We start from the raw sequence: 9,001 nt of genomic DNA, 5'->3' as shown, positions 1-9,001 counted from the left end.
TATTTGTATCAATATTTATTAGTTTTTCTGTCCCGACTGCACCACAGATAGAACATTTCTCAAGCGCCCTCTTGAGGAAGACTGCTTAATAGGTTTGCGGCCCAGTGGATCTTCCGTGACGGCGTTACGTTGACCTGCCCTATGGTGTGATCGAACGTTCCAGACGTAACTAACAGCTGTGGGGAAAAAAAGGTATTTTATTAGGTTAAGTTTTGACTTTCAGCCAACGTGTTATGACATTTGACAGCTGTTTATGAAGTCCTGTTTCAAGTAGTGAAAAGCGATCAGCGTTATTGACGGTTTCTATAAAAAAGAACATGTATATTAGTGTGGTAGGTCTATTTCAACTTATATTGTAGTCACTTGTAGTAAACTAGATTTGTGTATTTTATTTTTTTTTGTCACACAACAGATCACTAAGGAAAGTAAACCTTTTTGTCTGTTTGATTTTTTTCTTTTTAATGCCTAAAAGATTAATTATTTTAGTATATACATGTATATCAGAAGTATAACAATGACAGGGGAAAAATTTAACTTGGTCACTTAATCATCATCCGTCAGGAAGACTGGGGCCTGTTGCATAAACTGCTTACAATAGTATTAAAAGTTAGTCACCTATTATTATTATTATTATTATTATTTTAAGACTGGTCATAACTTTAACTCAACTGCATAAAAAACGTTTGTCAAATTTAAGAACAAAAAGTAACTAACTGCTAGTTGGTCAGAGAAGTTTTTAAGGCAGTCCATGCCTGGCCCATGGTCTTGAACATTTTGCCACTCCCTGAAATGATTGCTACACTGATTGGTTGCATGCTATGTGATATGATTTTTAATTTATTTATACTTTTTTTGATTATTAGATGACACATTACAACACCCGCAAAAAACGCAACTTAGAAAGTGCAGAGGATGAAGGTAAGTACTTTGCTATATAAAGGTACTGAGAACTTGTTGAGGATTTGTTGCATGTCTGCTAATATGCTGTTGAACACCTACAACCTAAATTGATAACACATTACTGACCAAATGCTTCATAGATGCTTACATGTTATAGACATTGTAATGATTGCTACAGAACGTTTAACAGACAATCTACAGATACTACCCTGATGAGAGTAAGTAGATATGCACTTGCAAAGTAACTTATAGTCAACAGACTATCTATAGGGGGACCATCAAAATAAAGTGTTACCACCAAGTCTAACTGACATAAAATAGTAATTTTTTATAATTTTTTCATAACTTAACTATTTGAGTTTACTGGACTTTATTGCTTTGACAAAAAGTTCTGGATATCTATCTGGAACCAGATTTTTTATGAAATCAACAACTACAAAATTGAATCTCTCAGCATTTATTTTTTAAACAGATACATTGCATCCATAAACACAGACACAAAGAATTATCTTGCAAAGATATAAAAACATTACAGAAAAACCCTCACATATACACAGCTCACACAAACACCTGCAAACGTCTCTATGCACAGACCCAACTTAGAACGAATAACTCTCCTTGTCATTATCAGATATTTTCACTGCAGGAACATGTATACATGAATTCACAATAAGCTGTGTTAAAAAACTTCACATTAAACTGTTCAAAAACTGTCTTCAATTCCCAATCGTAGAAACATGACAGGGAAAGAGGAAGCAGGACAAGGTAACAAGAAAACAGTCAGTTTGAGAAAAAAATTCAAGAATACCAATGTTCCACTTACAACAATGAGATATAAAACAATGCTCTTAAACTTTAAACCAGTACAATGATTAAACAGTAGCAAGAAGGAAATAAAATTTTGTTTGTTTTCTGTTTTATCGCAGTAACTTGCTCTTCAAAGAGTGAACTCTTGCGGTGCAAGAGTCTGATCTAACTCCAATAAACAGGCGCTGTATCACTTCAAATGTGAATTTTAATTCCTTTGGGTAGTCAAGGTTTAATGTGTACACCAGGCCCATCAGGTTCAGAAAAGCATTAGGTATATCACTCAGGTGACGAATTACCACTTCTTCCTCAATCGCCACGGCAACGTCATTGTAGAACGCCGGGAGAGGTTCCATCACATTTTCCACAACCACTAGGATTCCAATCACCACACCCTTGATCACATCCTCTTCACGGTCACTGGGCTTTATAGAATGTAAACAAAACAAGGTACCATTACTTAAAAGCAATTACACAAATATAGTCCCCAGATCCCTGCAAATTACGAGATCTAATGTTAAATTTTCCCTTGTTTTGCCTTGCATGTTTCAGCTTACCTCACATATCTTCATGAATTTTGAAGGAGTCTCTCGCATGTACCACGGCAGGCCCAACAATGCTGCTGTCCTCTTCCTTTGGTTTGTTGTCTGTAAAATATAGGATGGTTAAAGTACCAGCTTTATTCGTTCAATCCTCTCTTTTTCTTTATTCATTTATCCTTTCTCCCACTCCTTCTGTCTTTGATGCGTTTTAGAAAAAATAAAAACACAAAAACATTCATTTCAAATTTGCACATTTACACTTGTATACTTTTGTTGTAAATAAATCACCAGTGATGTGATGCAACAACAGTTGTTTGTTACCTTTTTGTTCATGACCAAAATAAGATTTAATAGTGGATGTAACACGCTCATGCCACTTAAATCAGGGGTGGCTAATCCTGCTAATTCATTGGGGTTATAACACTTTAAAGGATTTAAAAGGATAAGTTACCAAAGATGATAATTGTCATTTACTCACCAACATGCCACTCCAAACACATGCAAAAATATTAATATCTTTATTCCATACAATGAAAATGAACAGTGGCTTTAGGCTGTTAAGCTCTATAAATTACAAGTCAACACTATAAAAAAAATGCAGTAAATGTAGTGGATGAGTCATGTTGCCTATTTTAAAAGTTTTTTGAAGATAACTGTGTAATGAACTGATCATATCAGTTCTGATGTTACTATGACATAATACAATAACATCAAACCTCATTAGTTCTTGTGTCATGACATTTGATCAAAAGACTTGCGAGAACCAATGATGTTTGATATTTATGTAGTAGCTAATACAATCAAACATTATTGTAAACAAAGACTGAAATTTTTGTGTTTTCATCATACAAAGAGACTGTATTATTTCAGAAGACTTAGAATGAGACATACAAATGGTATGGGTTACTTTTTAGACACTTACTCTGAAATCATTGTGTATGAAAAGATGTCTCTATCACTAATTTTATGACCCATAGAAGAAAAAAGGTCATAGAGGTTTGGACAAAAATGAAAGTGAGTAAATGATCACAGAATTGTCATTTTGGGGAGAGAAAGACTGCTTTAAAATAAATTGACTCACATCCTTATCAAGGCTCTCCAGTATTGAAGTCATTTCTGGAATGTCCTCATAACGCTTTGCCCTGAATAACTGTATCAGCTTTGAGAGATGACCATCTAGGCCTTCAAAAAAAGATTTGCTCAGGTCCTTCGACACAAGCCTGGTGAATTCTTTGCTGATCTATAAAAACAAATACAGTTACAAATTTAACAAAGATGCCAGGGTCTCAGTGACAGTCTACAACAGTACTAAATTAAACATCATGCAGGAAATTAAAACATTTTAATTTCACTCAACATTAGGGCTGCACGATAAATTGCAAGCTGTTTGCGTAGCTTGTCAGTGAACTACGGCTCTGTGTAGTAAATGCCGCTCCATCTGAAAGCATGTGCTGGAGATTTACTACTAATCACAGAACCGGCTTTACTGACAAGATGCGCATGATAAAAACGCATGCGATTTATCGTGCAGCCCTACTCAACATTATGGAACTGGTCATATAATCTTAGGATATTAAGTTTGGCCATATCTTCTAATAGAACAGCACAACTTTCATAACCCAAGATTTTCTGATAAATACAAAGCACACAGAAACAAATCAACACAATTTACCTGTCTCTCTGTGAAAAGTGCTGGCCATTGGACTTTCATTTGTGACACTGGTGGCTCCTCCTCAACGACTTCTTGTCTTCTCAAAGAATACGTGCTGCTCATAGCAGCATCAACAAAGGTGATGTCTGGAGTCCTCTTCCTCATCTCCACAGCTATTTGCTCTCTTTCCTCTTCTAGACTTTCCCGGTCTTTGCCCTGAGGTAGATCTGGAAGAAAATTGGTTTCACACGTCTAGGTTTCTTAACTTTGTTTCGCTTTCCTCTCGTCTCCCCAAGACCTCTCTTTTCAGAATTCACTTTCAGTTCCTGACAACCTGCATCTCTCAGCTTTTGTCTATAGTTGCCCATCTTAAACTTCAAACTAATTTTCCACCCATACCATCCAGATGTGGAGCTTGGCTCTTTGAGACAGGGGTGTTTTTCAATTAAGGCAACCGCTACACCATCAATCTCTTCATTCCCAGGATAGGCTTTGTATGAGTATATAGTTTCTACAAGTTTCTCAAGAATTTCAATCTTCATGTCTCTGGGAATTGACAGAAGTGTTCCATCCTTTCGAAATGCCTCATTACCTTGTCTTAGCCTCAGCTCCACATCATATGTAAAAACAGGGATGGGAAAGGCGGTTGGCCATGACTGCGAACGGGCGGCAGATGGCTCTGAATGGATGCTGGGTGAAGAAGTTGATGGACATGACGATTCACTTAAAATTGCAGTGTCTAAACTGGAGTCTGACAATGTATCTGGAAAGGGGGTGAAAAGGACCTTCAGTGTCACCTTGTCTTTGGGCAGATCAGCTACACATGCAAGGTTACAGAAATCATGGAAGTCTTCATCTTCATATTGAAGGTCAAAAGGGTCTTTCAGCTGGAGCCTCCTTTTAAGTTCAAGCTTGAGGCCATCAACAGAATCTGGAACAGGATCAAGTCTAACTTTTTGAATGTTCTCTGGGGAGATGATCACACGAAACAGCATTTTTTTTATAGGAATAGACAATTCCAGGGTTTCTCTGCAACTGGGGAAAGAGTAAAAAGATGCGATTACATTGATTGATGATTACATCCATTAATGTGAACACCTAGAAAATAATGTGCATTTCAGCAAATGTACCTTAGTGAAGCAAGAAGGTTTTTGGTGTGATGTTTAGCTTGCCAGCTCTTACATATGGATAAAGTGGATGGTATCCATTAAGCTCCTGGGGTTCCACAACTTGCAGTTCTGAAGTGCAAATGCTCGTCAGCTCATAACTTCGCAAATGCTCTATGTACCAGGCTTTGAAGGGTTTGAGGATGAATGACACTTTGTTGTTCACAATTATCATTTTAAAAATCTCACCAAAGTCCGGCAGTCCACTGGTGTACCCTACAGACAGAAACATTCCCACTGAGTACTTGGTACCATAGATGCATGCATGGGTTGAAAGAAATGCAGTGTTGTTTCCATATTTATGCTCAATGGCCTGCCTAACTGAACGTTCAAGTGTGTCAGGTGAAACGACAGCAGCACGTCCTACTTCTAGATCAGGTTTGAAAACACTTGGCAAATCAAGGTAGTAAGCCAAAGCAAGCTGATGCTTTTTGGCCTGAGTGAGCAAGACATTCTTGAAGTTTTTACCATCATGTACAACTCTCTTAAAGAAGTTGTGTTTCGCCTCAAAGCGAATAGTCCAAAAATCAGTTAGAGGCCCAAATCGACGAATCATTTCAGGATAGTGTTCCAAGAAGTGATGCTTGGGTAGAATGTGGAAATCTGGGAAACACTCTTTCAGCAAGCACCGGTGTTCTGAGATTTTGGACTCCAAGTAGCACAATGTCTCATCAGAAAATTGTCCAGTAGCTAGGAGCTCAATAATATCTTTCAGCTCTAGTAAGATTTGCCAAGTTTTGTCTCCTTCTGGTACTCTGTGACCCATCATCAATGGCAGTAGCCTTAACAGAGTCCAGTTTTCATGGCAGTTTCCACCAATTGAATGTTTTGACACAAATGTCTTTGAAATTGGTTGTGGTTTGTTAGTTTTATCAGTAAACTTGAAAGGAAAAGACTTGATGACGGCATTAAGGTCATCTAATGTGAAGTACCTTTTGGATTAAGGGACTTTATGCAGAGACTTAACTCTGTTGGTACTATACCTTCAAACAGGTCATGCATAAAATCTGGAGGAAACCCTTGCACTGTCTGGAAATAATTAAGTTTCTCAAGAACACAGACTCTCTTTACTCCATCCAGGGAAACCAGTGAATTGGTCTTCAATTCCTCAAGGGTCTGTTTGTGAGTTTCAATCGTCCTGAGTGGAAACACCCCCTCTTTGACCTCATGCAAGTCAATATGCTTGCGACTGGCTAGGCAAAATCTGCAGAATTGATCAACATTGAAACTTTCTTGGAAGCCAGCTAGCGAGTGGGCCCCCAAGTTGTCAGCTGACACATACAACACAGAACCCTTGACACTTGTTCCCAATTTTTGAACATATAATCCTTCCTCTTCAAGGACTTGAATGTCCCTAATCAGTGGTTGAAAAATGGCATCATAGCCATAATTCTTTACATCATTGCTATTACACAGACAAGCCAGATAAATTGATTGTACCGAAGACCTATACTGTGCTGGCAAGTTTGATATTACCCAATACACTGCACAGACCTTATGCTTTTTTCTTGATGTTCCCAGTGGGTTACATAGCTCATAATCATCTATATACATCCCAAGTGCAATGCTTAAACTCTCTGAGGAAAGCAAAGGATTCCCTTTGCAGTACAGTCCATCCCTGTATGTTTTAATCTGACCGGACTGGTCAGCAGTTTCCTGCAGGATTTTATCCAAAATGTCATCACAGTTCAACAACTCTGTCAAAACTTTCAAAATTGGAATATAAACAAACTTTTTTGGGGAGGACGATTTTACAAAATATTCAACTGGCTCAATTACTTTGAAGTTGTCCTTGTAATAAGTGGTTCTTTTGTATTCGGTTGCAAAAGGGCCACTCTTTGAAAGCGAAGTTAGGGGATTTGTTTTTTCGACTATCTCCGCTAAGGCAGCAGTCACTTCATTGTTTAATACACAATTGTGCTTAACCAATACACTTTCAATTATTCTTGGAGTGAACTCTTGCACAATTGAATAAACACTGCAAAGCTCATTTACAATTTCCTGTGTGGTGGCCTTTGAGACATGTAGAGTTGTTTGCATACGAAGTAACAGTGATGCTACTTTGTGTTTAATCAAATCATGTAGTTCTTGAACATCTATGTCACTATCTACTGTTGAGCAATCCAGGCTGAATGAATGGGTTTCAGAGTCTGCACTTTCAGGGTTTGAATCACCAGGAATGCAAGTTTGAGACAAGTTCGTTCGAAAATCTTTAAAAGTGCTGTGGCGATGATTCCTACTTTTATGAGCACGGAAAGTGCTGTACACACTGGTCTGGAAACTACAGTCTTGAAAGGGGCACCTCACTGGCTCTTTCTTTTTAATGTGTGTTATAAGATGTGCAAAATACTGTGAAACACTGCAAGCCTCTGAAAAATTACACAGGTCACAGTTCACATTTGATGTTGCTTTAAGCAGTTTTGCGGAGGCTTGAACACACTGACTATGGTCGCAAGTTAAATGCTTCTTCAGAGACAGTTCACTCCTAAATGTGCATACACAATCTTTATAGAGGCATGGGAGTGGACAGTGACTTGCCTGATGGCAGTGTTTCAGCTTGTAGTGTGTGATTAGGGCACGCTGGTTGGGCGAGGAAAATCTACAAATCTTGCAACACCACCTCATCGATATGGAGTTATGTTTCCACTCTGCTTGCACTGTACTGATCCTGCAAATAAAAATTAAAAAGTCAAACTCCAGCCAAGTACGTTACACATACACAAGTTACATATAGAAATATTTACTTAACATCTTACTTCCCAAATACAATCAGGAAAAAAAATATCAACACTTTTTATTTCTATGGCTGGGTGATACGTCAAATATTATAGTGATGTTACTAGCAATATAAAATTGAGCAACGCTGTAAATATAGCTTTTATTAGGTGAAAATGTTTTCTACAAATAACGTAATTCTGAATTTCATGATTCTTCTGGGCTGCACAGTTAATACAAATGACATAAAAGTTTAATTACGTGATTTTTAAACTACAAAAAGTCATGACATTGCATTAATACAAGATCAGCGCGCAAGTTAACTTCACAGAAAACACCGTTTGCACGTGCTCAAAAACATTCATATGATATGTAATTTGAAAGAATAACAACTGAGCGTTTAAGAAACATAAGTAAATCAAGCATTTTTATAATATAACAAATTAGAACTAAATGTTGTTGCAACCATATAAATAATGCATATTTCTCATATTAAACACAAATATGGACTGGCGGCGGTGCTTCAAATATTATTGTATTGACGAAGACGACTTTTCTTTCTGCTCACGTCTCGGCGCTAATGAGACAAGCATAAATTAACATTAAAGAAAGCACAAATCAGGGTATACTTACTCATTTCATTATTTGCAGTCCATAAATTCCATCTGTAATCGTTCAAACGCGGGCTTGCTTTCTTTTTCTTTTCTTTTCTGTTAAAGTAGTACGTCATCATGACGTAGAGTTTCTGGCAAAAATTGATAGAACCTATGTTTTGTTGTTATATGAACACATTATTTAAAGTTTTCCATTTCCCTTCAAGTTGAGGTTGTTATAACTCATCCTATTGTGTAGTGAGACACTGAAAGTTGACAGGACATGATTTTACTTGTCCACCTGACTAAAACTCAGAATCATTTTTTACAGTGTACATGAAAAGAGCTGCACTGTGACACATCTACATCTACAAGTCCCCCACCCTAGACTGCTACACACACACCCACTCTTCCTCATTGACACCCCCTCACCCAAACCTCCCACAGCCATACACCCACAACCCACATCCCACACACCCACTCTTGCCACCACTTTCCTCACCCAACCCACACCCATACACCCTCCTATACCCTCTACACCCATCCACACCCCTACACACCCCTCACATCAACTACCTCTCACCCAAACCACTTCTCCCACATCGATATACCCACCTGTACCCTGCA

This window comes from Sinocyclocheilus grahami, unplaced genomic scaffold (genome assembly GCF_001515645.1).
Source record: "Sinocyclocheilus grahami isolate Dianchi unplaced genomic scaffold, SAMN03320097.WGS_v1.1 scaffold1834.1, whole genome shotgun sequence".
NCBI classification, from domain to species: Eukaryota; Metazoa; Chordata; class Actinopteri; order Cypriniformes; family Cyprinidae; genus Sinocyclocheilus; species Sinocyclocheilus grahami.
The sequence above is the reverse complement of the archived record's forward strand: the minus strand, read 5'-3'. Positions refer to the sequence as shown.